At 37.6% G+C, this 13,627-nt stretch overlaps 1 protein-coding gene and 1 long non-coding RNA gene across 2 annotated transcripts in view; one reads left to right on the forward strand and one right to left on the reverse strand.

Moving 5' to 3' along the window:
- PCDH11X (protocadherin 11 X-linked) overlaps positions 1-13,627 on the reverse strand; it is a 454,279-nt gene that overhangs the window by 117,110 nt on the left and 323,542 nt on the right. The gene's annotated exons all lie outside the window — the stretch shown is intronic.
- Positions 1-13,627, forward strand: part of LOC107052056 — a 53,843-nt gene that overhangs the window by 29,337 nt on the left and 10,879 nt on the right. The window contains exon 4 of the long non-coding RNA XR_001464179.4: positions 3,009-3,065. This is a non-coding gene — a long non-coding RNA (uncharacterized LOC107052056). The remainder of the gene's footprint in view (positions 1-3,008; positions 3,066-13,627) is intronic.

Raw genomic sequence — 13,627 nt, forward strand, 5'->3', positions numbered from 1 at the left:
TTCCTAAAAAGTTAATGCTCTACTGTATAAGCAGAATTGTTCCTAGTGACATCCTACCCTCAGTGGGGTAGGGCAGAAGCATGTGACATTAGCAACAAATAAGACTTTCTCCACCTACACATTCTACTGGAGAGGCCCTGTGGAGGGCCAAAGAACATCAACAAGAGAAAAACAGGCACTTTCTCTGCTGCTTATCAACCTACAACATCTGACCTGAATCCAGATTAATACAAAGATGTATCAGACAAATACTGTGTCATTATGAATCAGCTTTATGACACCTGATGCTGAAGATGGTAAGACCATCCTTCAGTAACTAGAGTGCAAGTAGATATTTCTGTTCAAACTGCAATCTGGCTTCGTATATACATCCCAGAGTACTAACACTCAGACAAGAAACAGAAAACTCTAAAGTGAGTTTTCCAGCACAACACAGGTACTAAAAATGCATCATCAGATCCTTCAGTAAAGAAACGGACAATAAAAATTGAACCACAAAAATTTCCCTACATGTCCATATAGTCATGCAGAGTTAATGTTGCTTTTGGTTAAACATGTTTGTCCTCAAAATTCTAAGTAACAGTGCATTGTTACTATGTATTGAAAACACATTTCATACAAGGTGTGACTTGCTTGATATAGTACTTTCTGATAAGGCATATGAAAAGCATTATTGCTACTATGTAAGGACCATCAAGTCTTATCTCACACAAAAATGATGCATGTTTGCAATCCATTTCTGTAGTTGCTTTACTGAGTGTAATAGTGGCTAGGGAACTGAGAGAATACAAATGAGACACTATCATTTGATCTACAGCATTTCCTTAAAATTCCAAATCCTGCTACAGGAGCTCTCATGCATACTTAACACTGCCATTGTTAGATAATTACTCATTATAAATGAGCACAGGCGAAAGCCTGACATACTGTTCAGTTTTCTGAGCACATATAAGTTTCAATGTTAAAATGGAAATATAATATACTTCAAAACAATTTTAATGATCAAATGAGCTGGATTTAAATCTAGGAATAGTTTGTTTTTCTGATGACTAGAAAAACCTATCTTTGTAGCTCATAGTGACTTGCAGAATCTCAGTGTAAAAGGTTATTTGAAATTTACATTAATACACCTCTTCTGAGTTAAAGAATACAGACCCTTGGAGAAACTGGTCCATATGAGACTGCATGTTAACTAGATCTTTCTTTGATTTGATATCATGCCTGTAAGTAATGTGTGCTGCATTACCAGCAAGCAATATCTGCAGAACGCTTTGAAAACTACCTTGATAGTTTTACTTCATTTTCCAGAGGGAAACCGGAGTTATGCTCATCTTTCAGAAGCCCATGACAGGTAGTTTGTAACATATTCAAAGGCCTGAAGTAAAGCATACTAATATCCCTTGGAAATACAGCCTAGGACGGGTGTTGAGCTGCTGTAATTTAGCATGCTGTGGATGAGAAGCTCAACCCTCAAGTTTGTCAATTAGTCACAACCCCAACCTCTCGCATTTAAGAGGTACAAACTCTCAAAATACCGGTGAATTTAATACAGGCAATCTCCAGAATGAGTCACTGCTAAAGGTTTAGTTATATACAAGTATACATGCACTTCAAATTCATAATGTGCCATGGTTGCCACAGGAAAAGCCACAAAGACATTATGATCATTTAGACTAATAATAAATAATCATCTAAAAGTGTCCACCTTACAAATACATGAAACCTCTTTTGTGTACTATCAAATTCTTTCTTCTTTTGTATCTCCTCCTGCAAATATAGCAAATTTTTAGATGGGGTTGTATGTTAGCAATGGTCTTTTGCCTATTGCTTTAGCTACTAAAAAAAAAAAAAAAAAGTAATCTTCTCCAAAAGTCCAAATAGCCTAACTTGTTTGCATTTTATTCATAGAACCTGTGATTTATGCAGATCTATCACTTTATTTGTTCATTCCACTTCATAATGAAGTCTGGCCTTGGTTGTGCCTCTTATATTGGTGCCTTGAGTTTCTGAACTTACATCTTAACATTTGAAATTGCATACTAATTGTAATGATTTATGGACTGATAGTTCATGCTACTATTCACAGTTTCATTGCATTTAGAGCCATGTCTTTGTCATATATATATCTTCTATCCTGACACAACTATATTAACTCCAAAATTAGACTAGAAAAATATATCCTTCAAAAGCCCAAACAGAATGCAGCAGGCAGAGCAACAATAACTAGAATCACACCAGTACCTGAGACCCACTTGGTGATAGATGATTATTTAGATGAGATGGGCCCAAAAGATCCAGGCTGGTAATCCAGGGCTTTGCTGAAAGGTAATTCTGTTAGATATGACTGGGAAAACCTATATTACAACCCCATCACTTGATGTTGAACACATGAGCAAGCTGAAGCAGACAAAAAGAAAAAAATAGAGAAAAGTTGCACTAGCTCTGTTGAAATTTTCAGAGCTTTTCTTTTTTCTTCTCAGCCATTCATCTGTCTGCTCTATTTAATCAAGGCTGCAAATTGTCCTGTTCAGTCAGGGTTGCTCAACATTTTTCCAAACAAATCTAGTACAATCAATGCAACATTACTATTATGTGCTATATATCCTGCACATCAAACTAGAATTATTTTCATACCAAATAAACCAGAAGGTCTTTGAGTTCAAGATTCTCAAATAGTAATGTACAAATACATTTTACAACTGATACATTTTCTGACATGAGCAGAAGGTAGATAAATTCCTGACACAATGGGAATGAAAATACAAGTTCCATCAAGGACTCACAAACAAGTTCTCATATTCTTACAAACTATAAATGAAAAGCGGCATCCCACTTGTTAACTGAAGTTCTCTTCTGGAAAAAAGAACTTGTGGAAACATAGCTACAAAGTTTGGTCTTTATCCTACTGATTTTAGAACGAAGTCTGCTGAACACAATGCTGTGTTTTCTTACTGATAGCTTCACATAATTATACTCTCAGACTTTTTATTTTTCATTTCTCTCTTCAGAATTTGAAATTATTTCTTGTACAATATCAAGAGTCAGACAGACTGAGCAGCCCAAAGGTAAGCTCTGATCAGAGATGACTCACTGTGCAACTGTACAGTGATGTAGCATAAACAGTCCTTACAGCAAGAGCTGTGTTTATACACATACTCTTAAATAGGTGGCTTTACATAGCATACACAGCACACAAATGCTATGAAATTAACTGGTGGTACAGAGAGCGGTAAGAAGTCATTATTTATATATTTACCAAAAAAAGAGTTATGGAAACATTTGTAGGTGTGGGATGTTTTAAAAAATAACTTGTGAGCCTGTCCCAAGCACAAGGAGCAGCCCCTAGGAAATCAAGGACAGAAAATAGAACATAGCCATAAATACTGCCTCTCTCAAGGGGAGCTGAAAAGGAAACTATCTGGACTCTGAAGCAAGAAAGGAAATAAGAGAGTAAGATTAGTCAGGAGTTTCATAGTATTTTCAAGGTCAAGATCAGAATCTGAACTCATACTTAGTTTATGAAGGTAGTCATGAACAAAACTGAAGGTTGAAAATATGCCCAGTCTAACAGATATGAAGGTCACTGAAGAAGCTGGACATTGTCACTGCATGTTAATTGCACTGCATTTGAGAAAATCATTTGGTAAAAAACTACATCACAAATACATATATAGAAGAATACTTTTTAATTTGCTAGTCCTTTTCTACAGTATTATTCATACCAGCGTAGGTGCATTTGAGAAGCAAAAAATTTTGCCAGATTTTTCCAATTGTATCAGAGATCTTCCAAATTTTCTCAATAAAATGAAATTAAGTCACCCACAGAATTCTTATTTGGAAGTCTTATTTAGAAATGTACACACCGACATCAGTTGTTTTTTTTTTAATGCTGTATTAACAACTTTGTATTTTTTTAAACATATTTTTCTTCCTTTGCAGTAGCCTATGTTGAAGGAGAAATGCCATCTTTAACCTTGAGATACCTGTTCCTTTTGGATTGTGTTATAACCTTATTATTTAAAAGCAGTTCTTTGTATTTAACATCCTATCTCACCGTCTACATGGCTATGGAGTAGAGTGCATTTGCTAGGAGGAAAAGGAGAGAGGCTGTGAATTAGAAATGCTGGCTGATTGGGTCACCATTTCCCTTCTGGCTTCTGGGCCAGAAAGTCTCTGTGAACCCCCCTTTACTTATTTCAAAGGATAAACATTCATTTGCTTATTTTAAAATTATGCTGTAATAGCTGAAGAAGGGTTAGTAGAGGATGTTAGATCCACTTTCTCTCGTTCATTGTAAATACTAAGATACAGTTACAGTGGTATATGCTTAGACTGCAATCAATTTTTAAAGCATAAATGAAACATAATACTGTACTATATATTCTGGAACTTCCTCCATGTTGCAAGTAAGAAACAATCTTTTTGTCGACCAGTGCAGGAAGCTGTCTGCTTCTGGTTTCTAAATTCATGGATTGGACCACCTGTAATTCAGCTTGCCAATCATTTGACTAAAAAGCCAAGATCTTTTCTGACATACAGTCTATTCTAACCAAATAACCTAGAAAACTACTTAGGTAATGCCAGTTCCAGTTGAATAATACAGTGGATAATCTGTGTCTACATGTCAGTGGCAATCACATGCTCTGTCTGCAACACTGCCCGTGTACAAAGCGCCAGGCTAGGGCAGGCAAACCCCTCTGGCTGCACGCCTGGTGCCTCCCTTCTGAAATAGGCAATGACTGCAAGACCACCTTGGGAAAAAAATTCAAAAATAACCAGCAGCAAGAGCATCACAACAACATTGTTATTTGGGGTCAGCATTTCTTTAACAATTCTCAGACATTAAGGTGGTGGGGGTGCAGTCAGTAGCATTAAAATACACCACAACCACAGCATGATGCTACAGAGAAGGATTATGGGAGAAATGGCAGCTCTGACAGAGAGTTAAACACTTCTTTTTATCACGGTCATGAATAAAGACTGAACCAAACCACATTTCACAGACTTGTTAAGTCTTAAAGAGAATGAGCAGCTACCATTTCTTTTAAATTCACTCTGAAATTGTTACTGAATAAAGCATTCCATCAAATAGCTGTGCAGCACAGCTGTTTATCAGATTCCTATTTTTACTTCTTGACTTTTGACTGTGACTATGTATAGGACTTTCTTCAGCCTGTAGAGCACTTTTTAACAAGAAATATTAATGCACCGTTATATATAGCATCCTCACTCCTTATTCAGTGAGGATAGCTGTTATAAAGAACAGAAAACATCTGCTTACCAGTGAGATAATTTTTCCCCAACCCACCAGATTAGAAATAGAAAGTTAATGGCAGAGGTTAATGAAGATTGTACCAAGGAGGACTCAGTTTCTGCAAGTATGTTTCAGAGGCAAAACAAACCCTAAAATTCAGCATTTATGAAGACATAGAAAATTAGTTAAAAGAGTTTCTATTAAGAAATCTCTACTGACTACACTGATATCTTAGGCTTTGTAATTCCTACGAGTATAATGATTCACTCCTAACTCAGGAGGCTAGAATCAGGTCAGGGCATTTTCTTGTTTTCCCTGCTCCCAGACATCTTGCCTTTCCTGGGATTTCTGCCAGTATTGTCAACCAGAGTAGTTGATTTTTTATATTGGTGCACTGAATTATCATGATGTGGACAGCTGTCTCCGTGGCAATTTTATGTAACGTGAATCTCTCTTTTCCTCTCTTTGCTTTCAACTGCTTTGGCTCTGTGAGAAGAGCTCTGATTGCAAGATGCCTGTCACAGCATGCTCTCTATGAGAAACAAACACTACTCTGAAATGCTCCTTAAAGGCCTCGCTGTATTTGCTTCATCTTAGCTCAAAGATAGAAAATCTCCTGCTGCTTGCAGTGAGATTTAGTGAGTCGGCTTTCTTGTTACAAAGGCAGACACTTTCACATAAACCAACTGCACTCATTAAGTTTATTGGGCAGTTAAGTGTTAATGTTAGAGCCCTCCTAACTATTATAATAGCTGATACCAGTAGAAAAGTAAGTCATAGTAATGTCAGTGCTCTTTCCTTAGTCCTTTCTTTTATTGTGCCAGTTACAGGATGACAGAATATCATTTCTGAAGCTGTGACACAAATCTGGCAACCCACTCTATTCTGACACAAATTAAGGGCCAGAAGTCACACAATGATCCAGACACAAATTCCCTCCACAGAAATACCCTCACTCTATCAAACAATCAGAAGAATATAGGAAAATAAAAAAAAGTGTAAAGAATTGTCCCTTTCCAGCTCCAGAACACTTCACAGCATTGCACTTCTGAAACCAGTCTGTAGATTAGCAGAGGCGTATAAAAGCATAACATTGAATTGAAAAGTACCTTAGCATTTTCTCAAAATCTAAATAACCTGCAATTATGAATCCTCAAATGGAAAACTGGATATTTTGATACGCAAGCTGATATCCAACTGTTCCTCTCCTTTAGAACATACAAATCACAATTTAATCAAATAAACTAATTGTCATACAACTCAGACTCCACATAGAGACACATCCAAATGCCTTTCTATTCACAGGACAGAGCAAAGAATTGTAAAGGATGAGCTTTATTTGCAGATCTCTGGCAAGGATCTTTTTCACCATGATGTGAATACATTTCAGTAAGGGGGTAGGTCAGAGTGATGACATGCTGACAGCCAGTGGGGCCTGTGGAAAGAGCTGCTTGCGATCTTCCCAAAAAAGAATTAACAAGCTAATTTTAAAGACAGATGTATAGGAGCTCCACCCCCAACAGAATATGTAATCAGTGATATTTGATTCCCAGTGAAAAAAATTAGCATGTGAATAAAGAGAAGCTTTGATATCAATTGTATTATGATAAAAACAGTTTTTGCTTTTATAGTTTTCAAAGTGCTTTCTCTCACCATTCCAATCTCCCTTTATTGCCACTGTTTTTCTTCATGTGTAACACTACTGAGGAGTGGCAGAGGTTGTCTTTCATTTTCTAAGCTGTTCTTCGGTGTGTGATTGGTATGAGACAATCCAGTCTTTTTCTTCATAAGAGAAATGTTTGCTTTCTGTTAAAGTATTAGGTGAGTGAGGGATGGACTTTATAACATTTCATCCCAAAGAGGACATATCTTCTGGGACATTTTTGGACCATCAATCAAGATAACCAGACAAAAGAAAAGCTATTGAAACAGTGCCATTGTTCTTCCTCATATGTCAAGGAAGCAGAGTTTTTCTGGATGAGAGGAATTCAAGTACAGTAGACCATGCAGAATTAGATCCAAATCCTTAAATGTGAAGGGGTATTTTGACTGGATCACTTGTTGCTCCCAACGACTATGCAGAGGGGATTTCAATTTGAAGACCTAAGGCTTTAAGCAGAGCTCTAAAATGCTTCTGGAGAAACATTGCAGCACTGCTGCTTGAGAACAGGACATGTCAAAAAAAAAAATATATATATATATAATGATTAAAATCACAAAGCAGAAAAAGAGGGAAGATGCTGTGAGCTCCTGTTCTACCTAACTATCCCATCTAAATCACTTGATTTAGGCTGCAACAGTAATGATCACAGACACAAGTAACACAAATAACACAATTTTTAAATAAAATCAGCAAATTAGTGTTAATAATGTCCAGATTCAAGTGAACATTTGCCAGCCACTTTACGTGGTAAGGTTAAACTAACTTCCTACTGCAAGAACCTGAGAGAAACAGCTGATCTGGCAGACAGGTGACAGGTGACTGCATATCAAACCAGCACGATGCTGGCCCACCATGGCAGTGCACAGCACTGTTAGTGCATGCTGACATCTCCACGTTCAGAGAACGCTCCTGCCTGTCCACAACATGACGAGTTACCCAATCCACATCATTATTAACAGTATGGTTAGGTTCAGGGGATCTAATACAGACAAGCTAGCTACCTAATTTCACAGGATGAAACGATGAGAAAAAAGATCTGATATGCACTTAGAAGCATTGCTAGTACAGCCTATGTTATTTGTATAGATCAACACCACTTATATTATGAAAGTATTAGAGATAATTTTTACTGCAATTGTACCAGGAGCATAAAATCAGCGTAACAGCTGCATTGTGCTTGGAGGCACACAAATACATAGCAAAAGTGCTGCCTGTAATGCAGGGAGTTTACATGGATACGTACAAATAACCAAGACAGCATGCAAGCAGGATGAAAATTATGAAAGGAACACATGAGAGATCAGCTTCTGGCTGAAATTATTTTGAAATCAAGAATATACACAGAGTTAACTCCAAAAACAACTATGAACAAGTAGAATGTCAATTGGTTTCATAATTAAAGTATAGAATAACGTTTTATTCTGAATAAAAGAACCCATAAAAAGATCTTGCAATATCGCTTCACAATTGTCATCATAAATATTTGTTTTGTGTCTCTCCAGCTTAACTCAGACACATTTATTTTATCTTTCAGAAAGTGTATATAATAACAGTGGCCAGTAGGCTTCAAGAAAAAATTGGCATTATCGTGCCAGGATCAACAGCATATTGACTGCCAACAGACCTGCGTTCCCTTGATGCAGAGCTTGCGCAAGTACTTCTCTTGACCTTAATATAGAAAGGTTGAGGTTTAGAAAATAACCAGAAAATAAAAGGATCACAATGCAGATTAGATAACCTCAAAAAATACAGAAACAGCAGTTTGTTAAAAATATGCTGCTTTTCCTGTAGGCAAAAAGATCTTTGAAGAGTAAAAGCAAAATATCTCACTCATTCAGTAATATGAGAGTATACCTGAGCTTCTTGGATCAAAAATTCTAATTGTTCTTAGTTTGCAACCAAAATTCCACTTAAAGAAAATACCATATTAATGGATGTTCATCCGGGACTACACCTCTACACAAACAATGACAACAATCACTAGATTCGCTGAGTTGATAAGATTTGTGTCAGCAAGTACTGCAACTTCAAGAGTACAGTCAATTGCAAATCTTCTTTCTTGCTCTTAATTTCTAAGGCACATTGGTAGTTGAAATCAAGTAATAAAATAATGTACTTCAAATGCAATTTTAAATATGCTTTTTTTTCCATATGGTTTAAGTAATTTAAAATGTGGAAAAAAAAAGAAAAAGGATTTTTTTATTTTTCTACTTTTAAAACAAGAAATAAACACTAACAAATGTCTTAACATTTCATATAGCCAAAAGCTCCTCTTGGTGCTACTGATTACGTTAAACTGAAAAGAGAAAGGAAATCAGATTGCATCACTGCAGTCTCCAAAACAAAACAAAACAAAACAACAGGGAAAGTATCAGACAAAATAAGACTGGCAGAAAGACAAGAAATGAATTGCCTCATGTAAGTGAGAAACACAGATGTCATATTAAGCTTATTTTACCATATGGGTGGTCCAGGAAAAATTGGAAGTAAAGACAAGCTTATCAAGACCACCTCTTCTCTCTGATGGAGCACTCAAGCAGGGTGACATGGCAGTCCCTGTGACTGTTGCTTTCACTTGGCACTTGTGCCAGGTCTTCACACTTGTCATTTTCAAACACAGTGGACAAGATAAGGGATTGCTTTGCTCACAGAGGTCTGCTTCTGTGTGATAAACTTCTATCTCATCTATAACTAGATTTAAGATAGGTAGGATACACTCATCTTCAAAGCTGTCACCAGAAGGGAACTCTATCAATGGCTTCAGCTTTCATACATTACAGATAAACTTTCCATTTTAATCAGTGCCCTTTGTGACTTTTCAAGCTATCATAACCATTAAACACCTAATATACTCCCAGATACTGGGTGCTCCAAATTAGATTCCAGTTACCCAGTCAAGCTGCAGGCCTCTATTTACTGCAAATGCAACAGCTAATCAGATATAAGAGGAGTCTGAAAAAGTACAGGGAAGAAATTTCCCTACCCACCTCTGTCCTGCCAGGCTGCTTGGCACAGCAATGTATTTTAAAACCTATATAAACCTCAAACAGAAAAAAAAATAAAATAGGCAGCTTGAGTGATAATATAAACATATATCATAGAATGTCTGCCACTACATCACTATTTAGAGATTTCAGATTTCATTTATTATTAACATAAAAAAGCAAACAAAAAAACCCCACAAAACCAAATGTTTTAAAGTCTTCTTTATTATTTCACAAGAAATGACTGATTTCTAAACTGTAAGGTGGAGCTATTTTTTCTAATCCTTTTATGCAGACTTCTATCATAAATGCTATTAGATGGTATTCACAAACACAACATTATTGCCTGAATTACTTCTTCCCAGTGTGTAGTCTAAAAGACAAACAGAGTGCTGGTGAGGCGGTAAAGAGAACAGCTGCAAAACAGAAATTTTCCCCATTGATTTTTCATGAAAGAAAACAACGCATCCAGGAAAACGTGCTTTTTATCTTCCTTGTCTTCCCAAAGTAGAAAATGTATGTTAAGGTTTTATTAATAGTCAGACATCAGTAAAACATCCATAGCTAATTTTTAAGAAAATTTATATAGAGTGCTCCTTATTCATAGGAACGAAAAGATTTGTTAAAAAAATTAGTATATTTATTTATAGCACTCTTGTCCTCTCTGTGTTAGTTAGAGCTGCAGAATGTTTTGTTTTTGTATATTTCATTTCATTCATTTTGTCCATTTTCTCCCCTTTGTGTTAGCTGCTTTAATGATACTTTAGTTAGGCACTCAGGGATCAAATTACCAAATTACAGAATTATTTTTGAATATGCAATTTCTTGGTACAAGTAAAAATCCAATTGCAAAAGCCACTCACCTCCATTTCTGTAAGTTCACTTCTACAATGTGACCTTTTCCCCCCTCTCCAATCTCCAGTCATCAACAAATCAAGAATCTCATAATGGTTTGCTCTACAGAAGTTTTTAGAATCACAGAATCACTAAGGTTGGAAAAGACCTCTGTATGGGAATTGCTGAATCACAGCCTGAACCTCTGATTGATCACCTGAGACAGGCATTCAGTCAGCCACAGGAGCACAGGTGAAGGCAATGCACCTGTGTGACCAGAAGGGGTGGAGCCTGGCTCCACCTCTCCTAGACCCCCATTTAAGGGCTGACTGCCACTAGGGAAGGATCTCTTTCTGGAGTTTGCTCCCTTTGGAGTTTTTCTGCAAGTCTAAGACATGGGTGAGCATTTTCATTTATTTTTGATTCTACTGTGATAATCTTTCTAGCTATACAATCTGTAGATACCAGTCTAACCACATCACTCTGTATATCTGTTGATTGTAAAACCTCTAAGATCACTCAGTCCAAACATCCACCTGTCACCAATATTTCCCCACTAAACCATGTCCCTTAATACAACATTGAAACATTTCTTGAACAACTCCAGGGTCAGTGATTCAACTACCTCCCTGGGCAACCATCTCCCCAGGCAGCTCATTCTAGTGCCTGACTGCTCTTTTGGAGAAGAAACTTTTCCTAATGCTCAAACTCAATCTCCTCTGGAGCAACTTGAGGCTATTCCCTCTAATCCTATCACTAGTTACACAGAAGAATCTGACCCCCACCTTGTCACACTTCCTTTCAGGTAGCTGTAGAGAGTGATAAGTTCTCCACTTCTCCAGGCTAAATAATCCCAGTTCCCTTAGCTTCTCCTCCAGAAGTCCTGGAGACTTGTGTTCCAGACCTCTCACCAGCTTCACTGTCTTTTACTGCACGTGTTCTAGGGCCTCAATGACTTTCTTGTAGTGAGGAGCCCAAAACTGTATGCAGTACTCAAGGTGCAGCCTCACCAGTGCCAAATAAGGTGGATGATCACTTACTTGCTCTTGCTGGCAATACTATTTCTGATACACATCAGGATGCCATTGGCTTTCTTGGCCACCTGGGCACGCTGCTGTCTCACATTCAACAGAGCACTGACCAAAAACCCCAAATCCATTTCCTCCACACAGTCTTCCAGCCACTCTGCCCCAAGTCTGTATCCTTGCCTGGGGTTGTTGCAGCCAAAGTGCAGGACTGGGCACTTGGTCTTGTTGAACTTCATCCCATTGGCCTCAGAGCAGTGATCCAGCCTGTCCAGATCCCTCTGTAGGGCCTTCCTACCCCCAGGCAGATTGATACTTCCTCCCAGCTTGGTGTCATCTGCAAACTTACTGTGGATGCACTCAATATCCTTGCCTAGGTTATCAGTAACTATATCGAACAAGATAGGTCCTAATACTGACTCCTGGGGAACATCACTAGTGATCAGCTGTTGGCTTACTTCATTACATGTGATTATGATTAGATATTAATTTTATTTTATGAACAAAAAGCTAAAATGTCTGGAAAATCTACAGTTGTCATCCTCAATTGACATTCAGTACCTTCAAACATATGCCAAAATTATATGAAGGTGCACTTCACACTTTACTTTAAAATGTAAATGCTGAGCATACCCTGATTCATTCCCTATCTTTTAAATCAAATGCCCACCTGATGATTAACATGTTGGCTGACGTGCACGTGATTCATGGTGGTGCTCTCAGGAGGTCATCAGAAAGGTAGGCATTTCACAAGAGTGATGCAGAGCAGTAGTCAGCCATTACATACTCCCATCTACATACAAGCTAATTTGATTAAAGGTAGAAGATCAATCAAACTCTATTGCCTCAGAATGATTAATTACCTCAGCACTTTCAGAATTAATTATTAGTACACAGCCATGGGGATAGGAAAACCCAATATAGCAGAAGTAGAGGAACCCAGCGGGCAGATTTACTACACTGGGATCTATTTTAGCCCAGAATTTATTATCCTTAACTAATGACAGTGTCTTGCTATTTTTCTCAAATTACAACTAAGTGCTATAGTGAGTTTACAATTTAGCAATGATGGAATTAAAACATTACTCTTAGATTTCATCCTTACTGTGAAATGAAAAGCACCTGAAAGCAATTAAAAAAAAAATCAAAACAATGAAATAGGAATTACATCAGTTTTTGAACAGGGAACAAAATGCTTAACATGCTGAAATTTTATTTTTTCTTGTGCCTCAGTACGAGGTCCCACGTCCAGCTGCCAGATCAAAGTTACTGATGAAGTTTTAAGAGTATATTTCAGCTACTTCAGTGTTTCTGATTATCAGACAAGTCAGTATGGCCAAAAATGCTGCCATTTTCACCAGGGAGAGAAAGCTTCCTATCACCAGCTGTCAGCCAGCAGTCTGCAGTACTGGCCCCATCTTCATAACAACATCAGGGAGATTTACTGGAACATGCACATCATTATGAAAGCAAACTTCCCACAGGGCCACCAGCTTGGCTCAAACAGCCTGTGTGGTCACCAGCAGCACAGTGTGGTCTGCAGCCAGGAGCTGGCGCTGAAAGCAGAGGGTAGAGCTGAACTGAGATGGCCAACATTTGCTGACAACTTTTGTACTGTAAACAAGGAAAAGAGGACCTCCTGGATAGCAGGGTACATTTGCTGCTGTTACACAGGGCATTCTGTTTGCTCCTCTCATAAATTTATCAAGATTCTGTTTAAATCCAGTTAGTGTTCTCATTCTCTGTTTCTCTACTTGCTGTTCTCAAGTACAAAATCTCAAAATGTCTGGCCTATCCTGGCTTACTGACAGTACCAATTAATTTGTCCATAGAGCAAACTGGCACTTTATTCTGCCACCACAATCTC

This window comes from Gallus gallus, chromosome 4 (assembly GCF_016699485.2).
Source record: "Gallus gallus isolate bGalGal1 chromosome 4, bGalGal1.mat.broiler.GRCg7b, whole genome shotgun sequence".
Lineage (NCBI taxonomy): Eukaryota > Metazoa > Chordata > Aves > Galliformes > Phasianidae > Gallus > Gallus gallus.